Below are 22,706 nucleotides of genomic sequence, written 5' to 3' on the forward strand. Positions count from 1 at the left end.
TATTTTTTTCCTCCACGACGCCAACAAAATAATTTTTAAAGTCAATCTACTCTCGACACGATCCGACACCTCTTTCAACTTAGTTCCTACATTGAATTGAAAGTGGGGGCTTAATGATATGCCTATTGGGCCAACCCAATGGACCCACAATTTATTTATTTACTAGGCCTCGAGTTTAAAAGTTATTACTACGAAGGCCTAATCACCTACAAATAAAGTTTGGCCCAAAAATTGGTTTCGACCCAATCAAGGTACATTATTTTTACTCGAGCAATCCAACTATTACAATCCTCTCGACTATTTCACGATCCAAGTATCTGACTTAAGCATCGGAGGGGCTTCCGCCGGATCGACCCCGACTTTGTTCACGTTTAGTTTTTACGCATGAATCTCAAGGTCATCCAGCATTTGGTCAGTAACCCGATTCATATCTTCGATTCCATATATTGTAGTTGACTAATAAGGATCATCAGATGACTAACTATGTTTGAAATGTCTTAAAATCCTTTGAGGTATCTACAAAACAAAAAAAGTTGTCGGAGAGGTTATAAAGTATTTATAATGGGGTTCTTTGATAACCCACAATACTTCTTTTAATAGGGAGAGGTTCAAACTATTGTGCATCATTTAAAAAAAGTCCACTCCCAATTTCAGCCATTCATTTTTTTCAATTATGCCCCTGCCACCTCATCAGCACTATCATCTGCTATGCTGCTACCTCATCAGCCATTGCTACCTCATCAGCCATTTTTATTATTTTTAATTTGTTATTATTATTTATTATTTATTTCATTTGATTTTTTAATGTTTTATTTATTTTTCGTGTTTTAATTTTTTTCTCTATCAAGTATATTAATCGACTATAATGAAGCATAGTAAATTAGAGAACTGGCTAGTAAAAAAAACACAATTACATAAAAACAAATATTAACATTTTTTGACAAAACAAATAATATACTTCAATTGTAATTGGTTTATATAAACCGAATCATTACACAAAAATTAAAAAATGAAATAGAGTAGCCTTGATCGACTACCAAACAATCGATTAACATTTTAATCGACTACCAGAGTATAGTCGATTAACTTAATCGACTACCAAAATACATAGTCGATTAAGGGTCCAGCCTGCGCGAATTTATTTACCCGTTCCGTCCTCCGCCGATCTACCGAAAAACCCTAGATCTCTTCCCCATCGTCACCACACCACACCATCACCACCCCCACTTAGATATTCTGACGATTTTTTTACAAATAAACTAAATCACAACCCCCACCACAAACCAAAGTAGAAATACCACATGGGCCCACCTTCTCTCACGAGGAGCGCCGCCTCATCTGCATCGGCCCTCGTCGTCCTCAAAATCTGCCGTGACCAGAAAATTTATGCTACACTTTGTCGAAAATTCGTCTGGATTCCTCCCCAAATCCATCGGATTGACCTCGTCGAGCAGGCTCTTGATCGCCGAGACAGAAGAGGTGGTGATCGTGGCGGTGGAGACTCCCCGCATTTCACCATCTTCCGGCGGCGGTGGATGGGGTTTCTCCTCTTCTAGAACTTCCTTCCGCTAGTTCTTCCTCTTCGGCTAATTCTTATTTTCCTTGTTGGTGGAAACGATGGCCCTCGTGACCAACGTCGAGGCTGTTGCCGGAGAAAAGAGAATAAAAAAAAAAAAGGAAAGGAGAAGGAGAAGGAGAAGAAGAAGAATAGGAAGAAGAAGGAGAAGGAGAAGAAGAAGAAGAAGAAGAAGAAGAAGAAGAAGAAGAAGAAGAAGAAGAAGAAGAAGAAGAAGAAGAAGAAGAAGAAGAAGAAGAAGAAGAAGAAGAAGAAGAAGAAGAAGAAGAAGAAGAAGAAGAAGAAGAAGAAGAAGAAGAAGAAAAAGAAGCAGAAGAAGAAGAAGAAGAAGCAGAAGAAGAAGAAGCAGAAGAAGAAGGAAGAAGCAGAAGCAGAAGAAGAAGAAGAAGAAGAAGAAGAAGAAGAAGAAGAAGAAGAAGAAGAAGAAGAAGAAGAAGAAGAAGAAGAAGAAGAAGAAGAAGAAGAAGAAGCAGAAGAAGAAGGAGAAGGCAGAAGAAGCAGAAGAAGAAGGCAGAAGAAGAAGAAGGAAGAAGGAGAAGAAGGAAGAAGGAAGAAGGAGAAGAAGGAAGAAGGAAGAAGAAGAAGAAGAAGAAGAAGAAGAAGAAGAAGAAGAAGAAGAAGAAGAAGAAGAAGAAGAAGAAGAAGAAGAAGAAGAAGAAGAAGAAGAAGAAGAAGAAGAAGAAGAAGAAGAAGAAGAAGAAGAAGAAGAAGAAGAAGAAGAAGAAGAAGAAGAAGAAGAAGAAGAAGAAGAAGAAGAAGAAGAAGAAGAAGAAGAAGAAGAAGAAGAAGAAGAAGAAGAAGAAGAAGAAGAAGAAGAAGAAGAAGAAGAAGAAGAAGAAGAAGAAGAAGAAGAAGAAGAAGAAGAAGAAGAAGAAGAAGAAGAAGAAGAAGAAGAAGAAGAAGAAGAAGAAGAAGAAGAAGAAGAAGAAGAAGAAGAAGAAGAAGAAGAAGAAGAAGAAGAAGAAGAAGAAGAAGAAGAAGAAGAAGAAGAAGAAGAAGAAGAAGAAGAAGAAGAAGAAGAAGAAGAAGAAGAAGAAGAAGAAGAAGAAGAAGAAGAAGAAGAAGAAGAAGAAGAAGAAGAAGAAGAAGAAGAAGAAGAAGAAGAAGAAGAAGAAGAAGAAGAAGAAGAAGAAGAAGAAGAAGAAGAAGAAGAAGAAGAAGAAGAAGAAGAAGAAGAAGAAGAAGAAGAAGAAGAAGAAGAAGAAGAAGAAGAAGAAGAAGAAGAAGAAGAAGAAGAAGAAGAAGAAGAAGAAGAAGAAGAAGAAGAAGAAGAAGAAGAAGAAGAAGAAGAAGAAGAAGAAGAAGAAGAAGAAGAAGAAGAAGAAGAAGAAGAAGAAGAAGAAGAAGAAGAAGAAGAAGAAGAAGAAGAAGAAGAAGAAGAAGAAGAAGAAGAAGAAGAAGAAGAAGAAGAAGAAGAAGAAGAAGAAGAAGAAGAAGAAGAAGAAGAAGAAGAAGAAGAAGAAGAAGAAGAAGAAGAAGAAGAAGAAGAAGAAGAAGAAGAAGAAGAAGAAGAAGAAGAAGAAGAAGAAGAAGAAGAAGAAGAAGAAGAAGAAGAAGAAGAAGAAGAAGAAGAAGAAGAAGAAGAAGAAGAAGAAGAAGAAGAAGAAGAAGAAGAAGAAGAAGAGAGAGAAGAAAGGAACGAGAATGAAGATAGGATAAATGAAAAAATGAGATTATGGTTTCGAAAGAGTCCATTGGACGATTAAGTGTAGTTTTAGAATTATTAAAAATAGCATTTTGGTGGAATATTAGCTACGGGGTTTCTAGCCGGTATGGGTATAGCTCAACTGGTTACAGGGGTGGTAACTTGGTACAAGGTCCTAGGATCGAATCTTGACAGCCGCAGTATAGGAATTTCAACTTCAATGAGGGTTGGTTCCTTGTGGGCACCAAGTCCGGGTCCGCTACCCTAACGAGCTATTGAGTCACCATGATTTACATTCCTCCTTCAAATACTTGTCGGGCCAAAAGATGGGAGCTCCCTGAGATCGAGGGATTTCACATTTTACTACAAATTAATGGGGTTTCCACTAATTATTTTTTGGACAGGAATTTTCGTTAATTACATTTGATTAATGGGGGTCTTGCCCATTTATAAAACCATATTTAGCCTACCTTCTTTATTTAAATTTTAAAATGTTTGTAATTACTTTCTTCAACCATTTTATAATATTCTATAAAGACCATCGACATACCTATTTTTCCTAACTATGTATTTCCGTAGTCATGCTTAAACAGTATTTAGAAATACAAGATAAAATAATTATAAGAGTTATCATAATAATTTTAAAACAAATCATTTGAATAATATACTGTGCATAGTAGGCAAACATAAGATTATTTTTCTTTTACTAAGTTGTTAACGGTGTATAAAAACCTAAATTATCATAATACACTGCAAGTCCCTTAAACAAAACTTAATTAGATGTGGAATACGAGCTCAATATTTTTTTCGTAACTAAATCCTGATTTGGTAAAATATATGAAATAAGGGATTTTTTTTAAATAATCCCATATTACCCTTATTATTAACAGAACGTTTGTGACGTTTTGTGGGGTTACATATTTTAATTAATATCACGTCCCTTTAAATTAGGGATCACGTTCCAAATTGAAATTAACCGTATCATAATCTAATCTCGTTAATATATACAACACGCCAGTGAAGAAGATATCACAGATATCATTATACAATGTTATTTTGCTAAAAATTGAGTGTGTTTTTTTTAAGATTCAACCGCAAGAAGGTATGGATTTTCATCGTAACATATTAATGGGTTTGTGTTTTGTGTTGGTTCAATTGGGTACATGATTTTTTACCATAGGTTTGCAAATTCAAGTTTTGAAATATAAGGCTAATTTATGGCGCTAGATGCATATTGTACCATGTCTTTTTTTTCCGTTTCTCATGGTGATGGTTTATTTAATTTAATTGTGTATAATCGTTATGTGTTCATGTTAGGTGTTTTGTTAAAAATATTTCGTGTTTCGTTGCATATTTCGTGTTTCGTTGCATATATGACTCGGTATATGAGGTGTTGAGTGAACCTGTTGTTGTAGTTGATTTATGAAATAAATCATGTTTATGCCGAATGTGGCGAATTTCGGGATTCCCATGTGCTCATGTTGCTTGTGTGCTCTACAAAGTGACGATAGAAGGATACAATTATGTGGAAGATTACTTTCATGTTTCGTCATACAGATAAAGTTATGCTAAAGCAATTTTCCCATTTGCTAGACCTATTGCTGACCCTCCGTTATGTCTGTGGTCAGCCTGAGTTCCAGCCAAAACGTGGTAAACCAAACACGAAGATAATTGCTTTTGAGGGGTGAGAGTGTACCGAGGAGGATGAAGTGTAGTTGCCACCAGGTTGGAACGCACAACAAGAAGACATGCATAAGGCGTATTGAGTAGGTTCGTTTGGATTGCTTTTGAGCTGTTTTAATTTGCGTTTAAAGTTGAACATTAGTTTTTGTTTTATTTTTCTTTTCATGGAATTATGTTTGAGTAGTACTTTTTTCTTTTCAGCATCGTGATATTTTTGCGATGTATGTTTTCTTTTACTTTCATGGATTTTCTTGTTGATTGAGTACTTGAATATTTATTTCAGTTACAAAATTCAAATTTGAATAATCTTGTGAGTTGTTTTCGTTTTAGATGTGTTTGGTTTGTATTTAGTTCATTTATGTTCCCGCTAAATTCAGCCATTTGTAGACAAGTGTGCTTTGATAGAAACTTATTTGTATTGTTTTTGTTTTTTCAATTCATATCAAAGACTGCCTTGGAACAATGTCCATATTCCAAGATAATGCAATTTATTTGGGGATGGTGCACCATAAACACTCATTGCGCAAATACCAAGTTCATGTAGCTAAACATAGCATACCAAAGACACATACAGTATAACATAGGATTATATAGTTGATAATCCTTGCGGAGTACTACTAGGTTGTGTAACAGTGGGCATTTGGTTAATTAATTTACGTAATGCAGGCGATACACCAAACGTACGAAGATATGAAACAGTATATGTCACATGAGATCTATGACTTCAACTCATTACTTTGAAAAGGTACAATAATATATAGATATGAAAGAGTGCTAACAATGACCAGCTAGACTGTAATATTTTTACCCAAAAACTAAAGATTTAAAACCAAAATTATGTTTAACTAGGCAACACTGCAAATATTATTCGTAATTTATTTGCATTTGCATACAAGAAACAAAACAAAATGAGATAAATTAATTGTTCATTCCATCTTGTAATTTAAAAGATATTCTACAATGCTCCTTCTCATGTTTGTGACTAGGGGTGTAAACGAGCCGAGCTCGAGCCGAGCTCGCCTCTTTTGGCTGGCTCGAGCTCGAGCTCGAGTTTATTTTGTCGAGCTCGAGCTCGAGCTCGAGCTCGCGAGCTCCTCTGTTTTTGGCTCGAGCTCGAGCTCGTGTCAATTTTGTCAAGCTCGAGCTCGAGCTCGAGCTCGAGCCCATTGTCTTTTTTTTTTTTTTTTAAATATTTTTTTAGTTATTATTTTATTATTAAAAATTATTTAAAAAAATAAAAAATAAAAACAAAATTGTAATTATATATATTTTTAATATCTGTATTTATTTCTATAATATTTTACATTATTATACATTATTTAAATAAAAATAACATATAAAAAATAAAAATAAAAATAAAAAAATAATAATAAATCCGGCTCGCGAGCCGGCTCGCGAGCTCATGAACAACTGAAAACCGGCTCGAGCTCGTCTCGTTAGAAAGCTCGAGCTCGCGAGCTCGAGCTCGAGCTCGAAAATCTCGAGTCCGAGTTCGAGCTTTTTACGAGTCGGCTCTTCGAGCTCACGAGTCGGCTCTTCGAGCTCACGAGTCGGCTCGGCTCGTTTACACCCCTATTTGTGACCCCCTCGTTTGCTTCTTTTATTTCTAAGGGTCACTGAAGAAAACATTGCCTTGCCTGCAAATTTGACAAATCATATTTGTTACCAGGAAAGATAAATGTATGGTAGAAGATCAAAAAATACATATACCATATAATTTCAAAAGAAGTAAATGTTTTAATGAATTTGGCATTTTCTACTACGTAGACAATTACAGAATATCATAGTTCCCATAGAGTACCACAGTATTACATATGTATATAATTAGTTACCAAAAAACCTACATGTCCAAAAAAGGTGGATTGAGGAATCAGGATTCAAGACTTCAACATTGGTATGATTGTGCTTATTCAATAATAATTTTTTGACTATCTTAAGGACTTGCGCAAAATGGAATTCAGACCATGAATTGTCCTAATACATTCAAGGAGATTAGATGGACTATAATCATTAAAGCAATACTCAGTCTATCACCAGTACCCATAGAGTACTATGATACCTATAGATTATCACAGTAGTACATAGAACACATAGATAATTACAGATACATATAGAACAATAATCTTCACGAATCACTCAACCCAACAACGTTTACATAATATACAGTACAGTAGCACTCATATGTAAAAAAAAATCTAGAATATATACTACAATCTTCAGATAATCAACTACAAAACCAACCACACAACTATTTTTGTATAGTTTTTTTCTCATAGACACCAGAAGACTTTAATATAATTAAACAACAAAACATATTTATGTTCATTAGTACATGAATCTAGCGCATTTATATCTTGCGTGTCTTCCATCCTCATCTACCCTGCGAAATCGATTTGTAAAAGCCCTAGTTTTTTATTTTGTAAAACGAAAACTGTAAACTACAAAATCAAAATCTTACTCGATATATGATTAAGCGTAGACAGTGGAATGAATAGATGGCGACGAAAGTTGACTTCTTCTGTTGTATATTACACCAGTGTTCCCCGCCCGCTTTGCGGAATAGAAAGAAAAGAAAGACAATAAAATTAGGTGTAATATGATGCGGCTAATAACGGATTTGGGAAATTAGAATCACCTATATTAGTAATGGCGAGATTAGTGGGATTTTATTTCATCTTGCCAAATCATAAAACACACGGTGTTAAAAATCACCGTAAGAGTAGTATAGGCACTATTTTAAAAAAGGATGTGGGGCTAATGTTTTTTTGAGCTTGGGAGTAGCTTCCAATATGTTTTCCCACTAGGGATGCATATCTTAAAGCCCCTTTAAAGTATTCATTATAACTATTTTTAATTTTGGAAAGGATACCTAATATTATATACAGATGAAATATTTTTTTTTAAATCTATTTAATACTTATGTAATAAACTTTATTTGAACATAAAACAGTTCTTAATATTTATAAGGACATCTTGAAAAAGATAAAGAACGCTTTTGATTATCATAATGTCATTCATATTTTTTTGTGGTTATAGCGATAAAAACTGAGTTCATGATATCATAAACTTAGAAGTTTAAGGTGGTGTTTGCAAAAGTTTTTATAAATAGATTTTGATTTTTTTTTTTCTTCTCATAATCTATTTTTAAGAGCTTGAAAAAGAATATTTACTTTTGTGATATGATCCTTGGGTATCATAAGATTTTTTTACAAAACGTAAAAAAACTCAAAATAAATATTATTCTTCACAATAAGATTTTATATTGGCGTTGACGTTGTTCTAGCAATTTCTAGACATTAATCTGTATATTGTTAAAGTACTTTCCAATAGATCCAATCGTCTTGTTTCTGACATCATGATTTTTGCAAAGTGTTGATGTGATCGCAACTTTGCTTCAGCATAGTTTTGATATAATCGTTGCTTTATTAGCGAAGCGTTGTAATTGTTATCGCAGCATTGCTCTAATACTAATTGATACTATCTATTGGGTATCATAAGATTTCTTCATGAAAACTCAAAATAAATATTAGCACAAAATAACTATTTAAAGATATGAAAAATTCTAAAATCCTAATCTAACAAGGAAACACAATTACCTACACTAAGAGCAACTCCAATAGAGTAATTAAATGGATTATCAAAACGCTTAACTACCATTTTGATATTTCAAATTAAAAAAATTCCACTCCAATGGAGTTATCAAATAAGGTTTGTATTTTGATAATTCACATCTGGAGATGTAAAAGTACATCCTGGAGAAATAATAACAAATGGAAGTTACAAATTTAACCACCTAAATAACCAATTAAAAAATAATATATGGCAATTGAATATACAATTATTTTATTTATATTTAATTAACAGTCTTTTGATTATCTATGGTTGGAGCAAAATAATTTATATGGGTATCAAAATACAATATTAAATAGGGGTCTTTACAAATAAGTCCATCAATGGGTACTTATTTATAAAGAGATCAAGACAAAAAACTCTTTTATCAATAAGTCCACACATGGTCCAGATTTTTGTAAAGGACTAAAATAACCCCTCATACTTTAATATGCTCCAATTTCATCCTTAACTTTATTTAACCTCAATTTGACCCCAAATTTCACAAATTATTCAATTTTGATCCAAAACTTTTTTTTTCAAAAACTTTTTTTTTTCCCGCCGGATTCTGGCGTTGATTTTTCAAAAAAAAATTTCTTCCGGATTTTTTCGCGGGTCTCCGGCGTTGACTTTTTCGAATTTTTTTTTCTTTTTTCTTCTTTTCTTTCTTTCTGTAACCTTTTTTTCGTTTAAACAGCAATATTGCTATGATTGACAGTAATATTAACTATATTACTGTTAAACACAGTAAAATTAAACTAAACTACTGTTTAACACAGTAATATGGTTATATTAATCTCTAGCACAGTAATATTAACACAACAAAACTCATTATTATTGTGCAATAGAGTAATATTACTATGTTGACCATTCAACAAATGTAAACATAATAAAAAACCAGAAGAATTAATAATATTGTGAGTGACAGTAATATTACTATAACAACATAATATTACCGTCAACCACGTTAATATTACAATAATAGACAGTAATATTATTACGTTACTCCATGAATAACACAAACAAACAAAAAATTCAAACAAAATAATAATATTGATGTGGTTGGCAGCAATATTACCATAACAACAGTAATATTACCGTCAACCAGAGTAATATTATTGTGTTTACACTAATATTACAATAATATATAGTAATATTATTACGTTACTCCGTGAATAACTTAAACAAAACAAAAAACCCAAAAAAATAATAATATTGTTGTTGTTGACAGTAATATTATTGTGTTTACAGTTATTTTACTGTCAACCACAGTAGTATAATTACGTTGACTTGTCAACAAATCAAACAAAATAAAAAAAAAAACAAAAAAAAATAATAATAATACATTAATTTACTGTCAACGGCAGCACAATTACATAAATGTATTGTACGTCAACGGCAGTAGAATTACGTTAATTTACTGTCATTGACAGTATAATTACGTTAATTTACTGTCAGTGACATCACAATTCCGGTCAACGTTTAGCGGCGGACGTAAAAATAAAAACAAACCAAAAAAAAAACTTAAAAAAAAAGTGAACGCCGGAGACTGCCGGAAACCGGCGAAAAAATCCGGAAGAAAAGAAAAGAAAAAAGCAAAAAAAAAAAAAAGTCACCAGCCGGCCTGGCCTGTCAACGCCGGAAACCGGCGAAAAAATCCGAAAGAAAAAAAAAACAAAAAAAAATTTGAAAAGTCAACGCCGGAATCCGGCGTCAAAAAAAAAAATTGAGAAAAAAATGTTTGTGAAAAAAAAAATTTGGGTCAAAATTGAATAATTTGTGAAATTTGAGGCCAAATTGAGATTAAATTAAGTTAAAGGGTGAAATTGGAGCATATTAAAGTATGCTCCAAAAAAAGTCAAAATTGGATTTTTGTGGACAAAATTGATTAAATTGGTGTTACAATTAAGAATTGGGTATAAATAGTTGAGGGTAATATGGGGATATACATGAGTGTTTCCTTTATTTATAATAAATATTAAAGGGACAGGTTTATTGATGAAAGATATATAGTCCGTAAACCTAGAATAATAAACATACTTGGTTAGGGACTTTATCACAAAATCCCCTATTAAATATCAAAATAAATATTTGATATCTCATTTTGATATTTTGGGTTGGAGTTGCTCTAAGTAAATACTTAGTATTCCTAAAAACGAAACACACAGCTATTATAAAACCTACCGGCTACCTATACTATTCTAATGAATTAACAGCTGAAATAATAATTAAATATTAATATATATTAATAATAATTAAATATTAATTTTCTCAAAAAAATAATAATTAATTATTAATATATATATATATATATATATATATATATATATATATATATATATATATATATATATATATATATATATATATATATATATATATATATATATATATATATATATATATATATATATATATATATATATATATATATCTATCGTAACATTTTGTTTATCTTAAAATAAACAGCTTTAATCAATAATTTATAAAGCAGCATTCGGCTGGCTTTTTCTATTTAAGTTTATTTTCCATCAATTTTACAAACACCCACAACTTTTAAAAATAAACACTTAAAACTAACTTAACTCACAATCTCTAATTTCTACTTTTAAATAATTAGTTTTTACAAACACCACCTAAATCTATGAATACAAAATAATCTATGGTAAATTACGGCCACCGCCTTGAGGTAATGTCAAATTACGAAAAACTTCTTCATGTTTAGGTATACAACCACCCCTTCAATTATGAATCATCTTACACGTTCACCCTTATGGCACCGTTATGGTGTCAAATTCAACATAATCTTCTAAATTCAGTGAAATGTTCTCTAGTTTATACTCTTTTATGCAAAAATGCAGTTTTTGATGTACCACAATCTGATAATTACAAAGCAGCAAGAGCCACATATTATGATCACTAGTTTCAAAATGTGGAGTTGGAATGGAGTAAAATGGGTACAAATTAGAGAACATTCCACATAATTTAGAAGATTCTACTAAAATTAACATTGTAAGAGAGGATGCGTAAAAATACTTCATAGTTAATGGGGTGGTTGTAATTACCCAAACATTATGGGTTTTTTTGTAATTTGAACTTACCGGTGACCGTACTTTGCCCTATAATCTATATATACATCTTATATATAAAACGAAGATATTTTGACCTATAATCCTAGACCTAAACCTAGGGGCAGTTTACTCATTTCTTTTTTATGGTATTTTTTTCTTCCGGATTTTATGGTTGGTTTTTTCTTTATAAATCGAAAAAAAAAAAAAACCCAAAATTGAACACACGATGTGTGTGAACTGCAACACACGATCTGTGTCAACTGCAATACACGATTTCTAATCTTTCAACAACGTCTCTCCTCAAACCTATATATGCGTTAACCACTGCAATAAAAAAAAAAAAACAAAAGGGGGATCCTTCCATCATGTTGTATGAGCAGATTTTTTTCTTATTTTTGGTAAACCGCCCATCAACTGCTCAAGTTTGTGTTGGTTTTGAATTGTATGATGCATGTAATAATTTGTCAAGGGTTTAGTTTATGTTCGTTCATATCACTCAACTTATCTCTCGAAAATTTGCTACCATTAATTGTCTTCTTTTGTATAGTCTTCATTGTGATTTTTATTGTATTCCATACTGTTGAATGACCATCTCAACCAAAATCTTAAGTTGTTAGTGAAATGTATCATTTAATATTAATATCTCCAATACATCTCATACACATTTGATCATCATGTTGAGAGTTAACGAGTGTATTCTGATCATATGGATTATGTTGTTGTCATGTTCATGCAGAATGGCTCCAAATTTTACCAACATTGTTGATATTTGTATCATTATTGTGAATGCATTATATCTATTTGCATCTGAACTTTAACTTTATTTTTTATTTCAAGAAGTTTAAGAAACTGTTGAAAATAAGAAGCACTAGATTCGAACAGGTTTCTATTTTATACGCCATTCATATATACAAGATTAGCTTTGTTGCCAATATACAGTGAGTTTTGATTTTTAATAATATCCTAGATGGTGCCGATGAAAATTTTCTCGTAGGCAAGTGAACATTTTTATGAGTTTCATAGAGATTGATTTTGTTATGCAGACTCTAATATATCATAACATAAAATACATAAAATATTTAATTATGTAATAATTTTACTTTTTGGATGTTTTATTTATGATTAGGATAATAAAGTGAGTGGTTCAGATCTTACTGTTTGACGGAGGAATAAACACATTGCTGCAAACGTTGTTTGGAATCAGATTGTCTACTATTCGTGATACCTATAAGTACCTATAATACATTGTGATGGTTTTAATTGACTAGATTGAATGCACGAGTCTTATATACATTTAAAGCATTTATTGTTTGACATAAAATTTATGTTTAAGAAATCGATTTGTTTGGATTTATTATTGCAAAACAAATGTAGTATAATTAATAGCGTTCTTTGTCGAAGTTTCATGTTCCTGTTCACTAGCACATCATTTCTGTTTTTGAAAAATGTTCACGCACAATGTAGCATAACTACGTTCTTGATTATCTGCGTTTTTTGGTTCTTTTATTTTTAGGAAAACAATTCGTCTAGATTTCCTTTAGTATATATCTGTGAGTGTGTCTCAAACCGTTTGTGCGACTTTCTGGCACAGAGTTAACTAAGATTTTACACACATTGCGTATTTAATTTGCACCATGTATATTTCAATATTAAGAGTTCTATTATGAATATATGATTCGTAAGGACCATGTTTCTGGAGGACTATTTAACGTAAATAGTTTTCTTCTCAAAAGAACACACAATTTTATATTTATTTTCCATTGTTATTAATATTTATTTTTCACGTTCACAAGAGTTTTCTCTCATATGTTCCTTTGTTTCCCATTCAAGCAAATGTTATAATATAACCTCAATTTCTTTGGTCCATTTAAGGCTTACAGTATAGATGGAGTATATGAGCATCAAATAAATATTTTTTGATCTATTTTAATATTTTACAATTGGAGTTGCTCTAAGAAAGCATAAAAGAAACAATATTAAGACATCACTACTATAAGCAAAAGAAACAATATTCAGTCATTAATTACATATAAATAGTTCAACAAATCCCATTTCTTAAACACAAAAGCTGGGCCATTAATTACATATAATGATATAAATAGAAAAAAAAAATCGGTATTCCATACAGTACGGTACACCGGATTTCACTATCGTATATGTTGGGGCTAAATACCTAACACGCAAGTGCACGTATCGCAACAAGTAGTAAAAGTGGACTCGTAAGAGTCGGATGTCGATCCCACAGGGAATACTTAAATTATCTAATCCTAAGTACCAAATTCTAGCAACTATGATTTTTATCCAGCCTACGCAAGTTTGTCAAATTAAATCAATTAAAAAACTAAATTAATTAAGAAAGCAAATAACACGAGAAAATATCAATGAAAACAGACGTAGGATTTTATCTTCCCCCTATGCAAGAATTGCTCACCCAAAACCCCTCAATTATGAAATATATGATTCATGATTATTAACCCGAGACACTAATTTACTTATAACTCGCTGTCGCATGTATTATGAGTCTATTATTCATAAACGATTCACTATATGTCTATGCAAACCAATTATGAATGAAGCATTAACTAACAAGTCTCGTAAATGGCTACCTAAGGTGATATCTGTATGTCTACGACACCACATGCAATTGACACACTCATCCGGTGAAAACTACTCGAAGGTTCTTCTACTTACCGTCTAATTATCAAAATAGCTCTGTCGAGTCAATCCCAATAATCACAGATAAAGCACATAAATTGATCAGTTTCATGCACTAACAATCATAACAAGTAGAAGAAATAATCATAAAATCATAATTGCATAATCTCAAGAAAACGGGTTCACTATCCCCACATAGGGTTCCAAAAAAATCCTAGCTTAGATTAAAAACTTAGCTACTCGTAATTCTTATGATAAGCAAAATAGAATAAATAAAATAAATAAGAAAAACTATGCTTGAGTCTTCGTTGATCTTCGTTCTTCGCGTTTTGTGGTGTAAAATTACGTGCTTATGGTGTAGAGACTTGTTGCTTTTATAGGCTTTTCTTGATAAGGAAGTAGTGGAAACCTAATAGGAATCAATTTCCGCCACTTTCCCCATCAGGATTTGTTCGTCGATTTGTGCCACGTTGGAGTCCGAATTTCGGAATGTTGTGTAAATAATAATTGTAGCCCTTGAAATTATCTTTCCAATACAGTCAAAATCACCTAATTCGGAGTTCGTATGAGAGAGATATGCTCGAAATGGTGGACACTGTCAAAGCTGTGGCGGGATTCCTTCTTCGAATTTGATTTGTTTCCTTATTTGCAACTTTTTCCTTTCTTTTTGATCTTTTTTCCTTCATGGACACCTAATTCTTGTTTTTCACCTATAAAACACAAAATCAATCAACTAAAGCACAAATATAATTAAATCTAAACAAAAGATCCACATAAAGTAAACGTATTGAGTGTAATATCTACACTCAACAGTATACCAAACCGAATATGTTTAAAAACTCTTATTAGCAGACATCGAACCGAGAAAACATTTATGCATTCGATCTGTACTTAATTTTCGATGCAGTTCAGTTCAGTCGATTTGTCAGTCGAGTGGGCACCCCTAGAGTACATAGACAATTCTCCATTTTTCGCATTTTATTTGTCTTTTCAGAAAATATATTTGTATTACAAAATATTCGTCACTTTAAAATTCTGATAAAACATTTATTGTTTTTTTCCCTCAATTTTGCCCTTATTTTTTTAAGATAATAAATGGTGAGACAATTTACTGAGAGGATTTCTTTAGTCATTTTATTATAATTTTTGTAGAGTCCAGGCACATTTATTAAATTTTTATTATGTGCGCATTAGCCCAAAACGACAATGCACCCCAAATGAATTTTTAAAGCTAAAAAATATAAATTTAATATTTTTAGTGATATTTTTTTAGGATGCCAAATGTTAAATATTTTTTTTATTCATAAATCATTCTGAAACTATAAAGTTCAAAAATAAAAATACATTTCATCAACATATTTAAAAATTATATTTTTTATCAAAATAAAATATTTTACGAAAAAAAATCATTCCGCTATTCCGTTATCAAGTTATCTGAAAATTATATTTTCTTCCAATTATTTGCACCTAATATTTTCAAACAGTTACATAAAAGATTTATCAATCGAATAATTTAGTGATAAAATTTTATTTTTTATTTTTCTTTTGTAAGAAAATGTAGATTTTTTAAATAATCCGGTGTAATTTTTATTTTTTCGCACTTTGTCCACTCGAAATTATGTTTGAGGTTCAAGAAAATAACATTTTTTTTTATTTTGTACCCCAAAAAGAAAAACACCAATGGAAAATGAAATTGCCTTTATTATTCAATTGAGGGTGCATTGTGAATGGTTTATTGTGTTTTGAGGGTGCAAAGTGCTATTATTATTTTTCGAGGGTGCAAAATGCCAAAATGGTATGTTTCAAGGGTGCAAAGTGGAATTAAGCCAATAAATTGAGAAGAATGTAATAATAGTTTTTAGGATAAAATAGTAAAAAGTCCTAATGAAATTCTTATATCCAAAAATACCAAGTAAAATTCCAATTAACTAAATTATGCAATTCGATAACTTCCAATTAAAAGTTCTTAAATTGTACTTTCATTATATACAACAATTACTCATTCTAATTAAATATTTTCACCCAATCAAGACTATATGAATTGCAATCTACAAAAATACTCATTATGGTCCCGTAAGTATTTATGGTCCCGTGCATAGTTACAGTGTAACTAAAAAATAAATTTAAAACAAATTAAAATATAGCAACTTATCCTCTCCAATTCTTTTTTTTTTTAAACAATATTTGTACTACCACATAGAATTGAATGACACATCTGCTTTACAATTTATGTGAAAATGACACTATTACATGGATTACATGATAGATATAAAACCACAGAGCTGGCAGAGAAGAGGCGGTCCCACCACCGTACTAACACAGTCATTAAAAAATGCATAAAAAAACATAATGAAAATGACAAGAAAGGTGTGCACGAGTAATTTATTTTATTTGTGGGCTAATAATTAAATAATTGAATTCATCCAAAAGAAAAGGATGGCTGCCTTAATTAAAGCCACATGGATGCATGTGATACTGTTGGACTTCTCTTTGTGTTTTTCTTTTATTTCCAATTAAAGAGGGAGCAAAAGAGATGATGATATACATATACTCATCTCATCTGTCTTTGCAAAACTCCAAAAACTAAAACAAAAACAAATTCTTGGGCTGCTAAATGTGACTCAGCATTTACATTTTATGTTGCCTGGCTACGTTTTGCTTTGTTGGCTTCACAACAGCCTAGTGTATGTTTTGAACTATAAATTTTAGGTTTAGCTCGTCGCACAAAACTTGCTCAGTGTGAGTGTTCGGTTTTTATTTCTCTTATTATTTGTGGTTTACTGCACGAAATTGGATTTACCAGGTGATGGCTGGTTCTTATTATAGATGAAAGAGGCGGTCGCCGATTTTTAAAAAAAAATTAGGGGTTTTAAATATTTTTTTGTACTCAATGTGTTATATGATGTATAAAATATATCAATAATTCATCATTTTGAATGACCATAACTATATTATTTGACGTAGGTTAAATATTTGTTGGAAATTTGTATACTTATTCTTGTAATTGATGTGAATGGAATATTTTAGAACAATTTTATTTAGTTACATATTAGGTTCTTTTATCAAAATTATTTATGTCTATTTCAAGATTCTTTTTTCTCCAGCAATCTTGAAACGAAATGTTCCAAATATTCCTGAAAATTCTTGCTCGCATTGGACCATTTGAATATATATATCCATCAGGATCTCAATTCATGGAAGTCTCGGTTCGAGAAATCAAGAGAAGAGGATCGAACCATTTAGTCTAACCCCTTTTCAAATTCAATAAATTTCTTTGCATTATTTAATAATAATAATCTATATTTTATTTCATAATATTATAAATTTCTTCGCATCAACCATCTTCAAGGAATTTCGGCAATTTCATAATACAATATTTTATTTTATTGCATTTAAACTAACGTTACATATATTTGTTTGTTCGATAATATTTTTATGAGTATTTAAAAAAAAAACTTGTAGGTTAGGCGTCGAACCCCTGTAAACTTTTGATTTACCTTGTTAACTTGAGTTATATTTTAGTTATATTATCTCCACATTTTTCAACTACTAATCAAAAAATTATTGTTCAACCGTGCTCGTTAGAGCGAATAAATGTGTAAACTTTACAATAGGACCCTATTTTTACAATTTTTTTAATTATCAAGAACGGCCCTGACCAAATGCATATATAATGCTATAGATTTCTTTTATATAGAAAGTAGTAAATTTTAGATTTTCTTGAAATTGTGTGGTAGTCACTAAATATATATCTGATACTGGAAGAAAAATATAATATTATGTCATAGCTATTGTGAATTTTGATAATGTTAATTTTTTCGTCAAACGTTCATACTCCCTCCATTCCATTTTATATCTCGTTTTTTTATTGTTGCGCGTATATGAAGAAAATCAATAGATGCGGTGCATAGGCTATATCTTTAACTTAGACTTAAAGTGTTTTAGTAAATTTACACATCGAGTTGAGATAATTTTTAGAGGGATGAAGTGTTACTAGGGGTGAAAGTCGGATGGATCGGATCGGAATTAGCCTTTTCGGAAAATTTCCAAAAAAAATCGGAAGTACAAAATCAATTCCAATTCCAATTCCAAAATTTTCGGAATCTAAAAATTCATTCCAATTCCAAAAGGCCCGGAAATTTCGGAATTTCGGAAAAAAATCGGAAATCACATAAGCTTGAAAATTTCAAAACTTAGCCGAAATTTTCTAAAATGTTCATAATTTTTCGAAAATAAGAGCATCCACGTCGATAAAAGTAAAACTAATAACTACTAAATTTCAGTTCAAAAAAATAAAATAAAAATAAACACAGCATAATATCCAATAAAACTTCTAACAACAATTCATTATGTCAAAATCCTAAAACAAAACTTATAGGTGTATTTTTCGGAAAATAAGTGTCATATAATATATACTATTTATATGTGTATTTTTTGGAATTAATTTCGGAATTAAATCGGATCGGAAATCGGAAATTCCAAATTTATTTTATATAATTCCAATTCCAATCCAAAAAAATCGAAAATTTCGGAAATCGGAATTTCGGAAGTCGGAATGAAAAAAGTTGTTCCAAAATCGGAACTTTTCAGATCGGAACCGGCGGAAATTGGAAAATCCGTTCCAACTTGCACCCCTAAGTGTTACTCTACCTCATGTTTAGACTGCCAAATGGACTTGGGGTGTGTTCCAATTTGATTTGAATTGATTCACACATAACAAAACCTGTCCAATTAACTGTAAAACTTAACTGCCAAACCAAAACAGTCGAAAAATAGTAATTTTAATGACTAAATTCATGGTGACGAAAGTTTAAAGACTTAGACGGTGGCAAGTATATATAACCAAAAGTATAATTATCGCACATTTGGACCAAATTTTGTAATAAATAATTGAGATAAGCCTGCCGACAAACATGAGAGGTGGTCCTCCTCCCTCCATTGCAAAATCATTGTGCACGTACGACGTGTTACCTCGTAGACCATGAAAAATAGGGTTTATTTAATTTTATTTTCTCACTCTCTTTTGTCCCTTTGGTAGCAGCAGCGAGCAAGTACTAGTAGTCATGTGGAGAAATGTTGGGCTTTATTTCATGTGATATAAATTATAATTTTTTGGGGTTTGCAGAGATTTATTTTTTATTTTTGTACATTTTTGCAATTCAATGGCATTTAATAGAGAAAAAGCAAACATCTTTGTCAAAACAGCGCAAGGCCGTTTCGCGTCACTAGCTAAGGATGGATTTACTGCAGTGGCACACTTTTTGTGTGTTACATCTATCGAATTTGGATATGTTTGCTTCATATTTCAAATTATTTTCACTCTTTCTTCAAAATAAAATTATTTTTTCCAAAAAGTTTTTCAAAAGAAGTTGAAAAATATGACTCTCTAACAAACATGATTTTACTGTTGCAGTCAAAATTGTTCACTAAAATACGCAGCAAACTTATTTTACACTTCAAATTCTTCTTTCAAAATATAATTCAAATTGTCTCTTATCTTGTTTTCCTTTTCTAAGAGACCGCTTATGATATAATTTAAATCAGTTTCATCCATTAAATCCTAACTTCATAAATATTGCACATTGACCTCAAATTTAATAAACATATCACATTCATTCAAATTTTACAAATTTTTTTAAAAATAATTTTTTTTTTCAGAAAATATATTTTTTTTCCAATTTTTTTTTCGATTGTCGTCGGAGTTGACTGCCGGTTTCCAATGTTGACTTTCCTTTTTATTTATAATAACAACCAACACTGTCTTAGACAGTAAAAATACTGTGTGCGACAATTTGCACTGAGACAGCGTAATTACTGTCAAATATTGTCTGAGACACTCATACAGTACAATTATTGTTTGAGACAATAATACTGCAGGTTGAGACAATAATATTAATACTAACACAGTAATATTACTGTTTGAGACAATATTAGTAATATTAACACAGTAATGTTACTAAAAATAGTTTAAAAATAATTATTTTTTAAAAAGTCATTGTGGAAGATTGGCGGTGCTGACTTGCCGGATAAAAAATCATCTTTTTTCTTTTTAAGAAAAGAATAACAATAAAAAATAAATAAAAAGTTATGAAAGTTTATTCGAGAGCAATAATAGATATTTAAACGATACTCAAAGAGACACGTGATTTCTTTGACATTTTAAGAAGAGTAGTAAGAGCAACTCCAATGGAGGAACTAAATGAAGCATCAAACAAAAAAACCACCACTTTGATTCCCAAAATTAAAAAATCCTCCTCCAATAGAGGCATTAAAGTGAGAATTATTTTGATACTCAACCACCCCGAGGTGCAAAAATACTCCCTGGAAAATAAGTTATAAAAAATATAACCATCTCATTAACCTATCACTATTTGACATGTGGAATTAAAAAATATAATTATTCATATATTTAAAATTTGATACTCTATTTGACTTGTGGTTGGAGTGATTTTTTTTTCTAGAAGTATCAAAGTATTATATCAAGTATCTAATGAATGTTTAATGCTCCATTTTGATATCTCTCAATTGGAACTGCTCTAAGTAGATTATGTATATTGAATATCTATATTATTTCCTCTTTTCCATTTTAATTGTATGTGCATATTGTGATTTGTAGCATTTTCCCTTTTTCAAAAGGATTCGGGCCATATGGTGATGTGTAGCATTCCCTCCTTTAGATTATTTTAGGAAGAAATTTCGGAGGAAGAAATTAGGGCTTTATAGGATTTTTTTTTTTAATTGTACACCGGACACAAAATTTTAGATAAGAACTTTATTAGGAGTCCGAAGTAATTCAGGGGTCTTATTGCAATTTGTTCAAAGAAAAATCCCAAAATTCAGCAATGATTCGGCCGTTGATAGTTAGTTGTTGACGATTAAACAGATGGAAGAGCTCAATGAGATAAAATGTGGCAACATGAGAGTGTATCTTGTTGATTATAGTAAATGGATGATAAAAAACGAAAGACGTGCCAACTTGGGAGGTCAAAACTGTAATTATCCTTTCTAATTCCTTTATGATAAACATTGCACAAAAATGTTGTTTAGAGGGACTGACTTAATCGGGCACAACATTCTAATTTGACAAACTAATGTGGTCTAAAGGGAATGAATTAATTGTGGAAATACAAACATCACAATGTAGATAGACAAGACTTGTTTTGGCGTTTTTAGTGCTTTTTGGCACAAAGCAGCAAAATGCACAATCGACATACGCATGCTATGTGAAATAATTTTTGTGTTGGGGACAGAATTTTCTTTTCCGGATTTGTTGTGCCCTCGACCAATAATTTGTTCTTTCTATTTTTTACCCCTTCATGGGTTATTTGAAGGATTGGAAAATGAATCTTTTGGGTAGGAAGGAAAATTTACTTTTTTCGTCCTCAAATTTCACTTGATTTTTCGATATTGTCCCTACACATTTTTTAGTTACAATAGCAGTCCCTAATCATGCTATTATTTAACAAAGGTAGTCTTTCGTTAAGTTTTTCAGTTAAGTTTGACAGAATTTGCACGTCTCATCCACGTGACTTCTATTTTCCACATAACAAGAAAAATGACTTTTCACAATGCCCATTGCGTGTTATTTAAATGAACGGCATAGAAAAAGAGTTTTTCATTTTATGCATAGCGTCACATGAAAACATAATTTTCATAATTATTTTTTATAAGAAAAAATTGATTCAAAAATCACGTAAAAAAATTAGGATACCGTTGAGTGTGTAATTTACACGCAATACGTTTATTTTTATGTGAATTTTTTGTTGAGAGTTAATTATATTCGTACTTTAATTGATGCATTTTGTGTTTTATAGGTGAAAATCGTGAATTAGGTGTTCATGAAGGAAAAATGATAAAAAGAAAGGGAAAAGTTGCAATTAGGGAAATAAAATCAATTTTGAAGAGGAATCCTGCAACAACTTTGACAGTGTCCACTATTCGGGAAATATTTATCTCATTCGGGCTCCAAATCATCTTAATCCACCGACAATGAAAATATATTTTCAAGGACTACAATTCTTATTTCATGCAATTGTTCAAAATGCAGACTCTAACATGGTCAAAATCAGAGAACATATCCTAGTGAGGCAAAGTGACGGAAATTGAATCATATTAGGTGTCAACCACTTCCTTATCAAGAAAAGAATATATCGACATCATAAGCAATAAATTTTACACCACCGAATGCGAAGAACGAAGATCGACGAAGACTCAACCATAGTTTTTTCTTATTTCGTTTATAAAATCTATTTTGTTTATCATTAAATTACGAGTGGCTAACTTTTTGTTTCTAATTTGAAACCTATGTGGGATTTGTGAACCAAATTTTATGATTTTATGCAAATATTAATTTCAAATTATTTGTTCTACTTGATTTATTAAGTGAATGAACTTGATCAATTTATGTTCTTTATTATTATTGTTGAATGCAAGAATCGGAAGATCAGTTTAACAATTGGAACTATAG

This window comes from Erythranthe guttata, chromosome 2 (genome assembly GCF_056151865.1).
Source record: "Erythranthe guttata isolate IM_541 chromosome 2, IM_541, whole genome shotgun sequence".
Classification (NCBI taxonomy): Eukaryota; Viridiplantae; Streptophyta; class Magnoliopsida; order Lamiales; family Phrymaceae; genus Erythranthe; species Erythranthe guttata.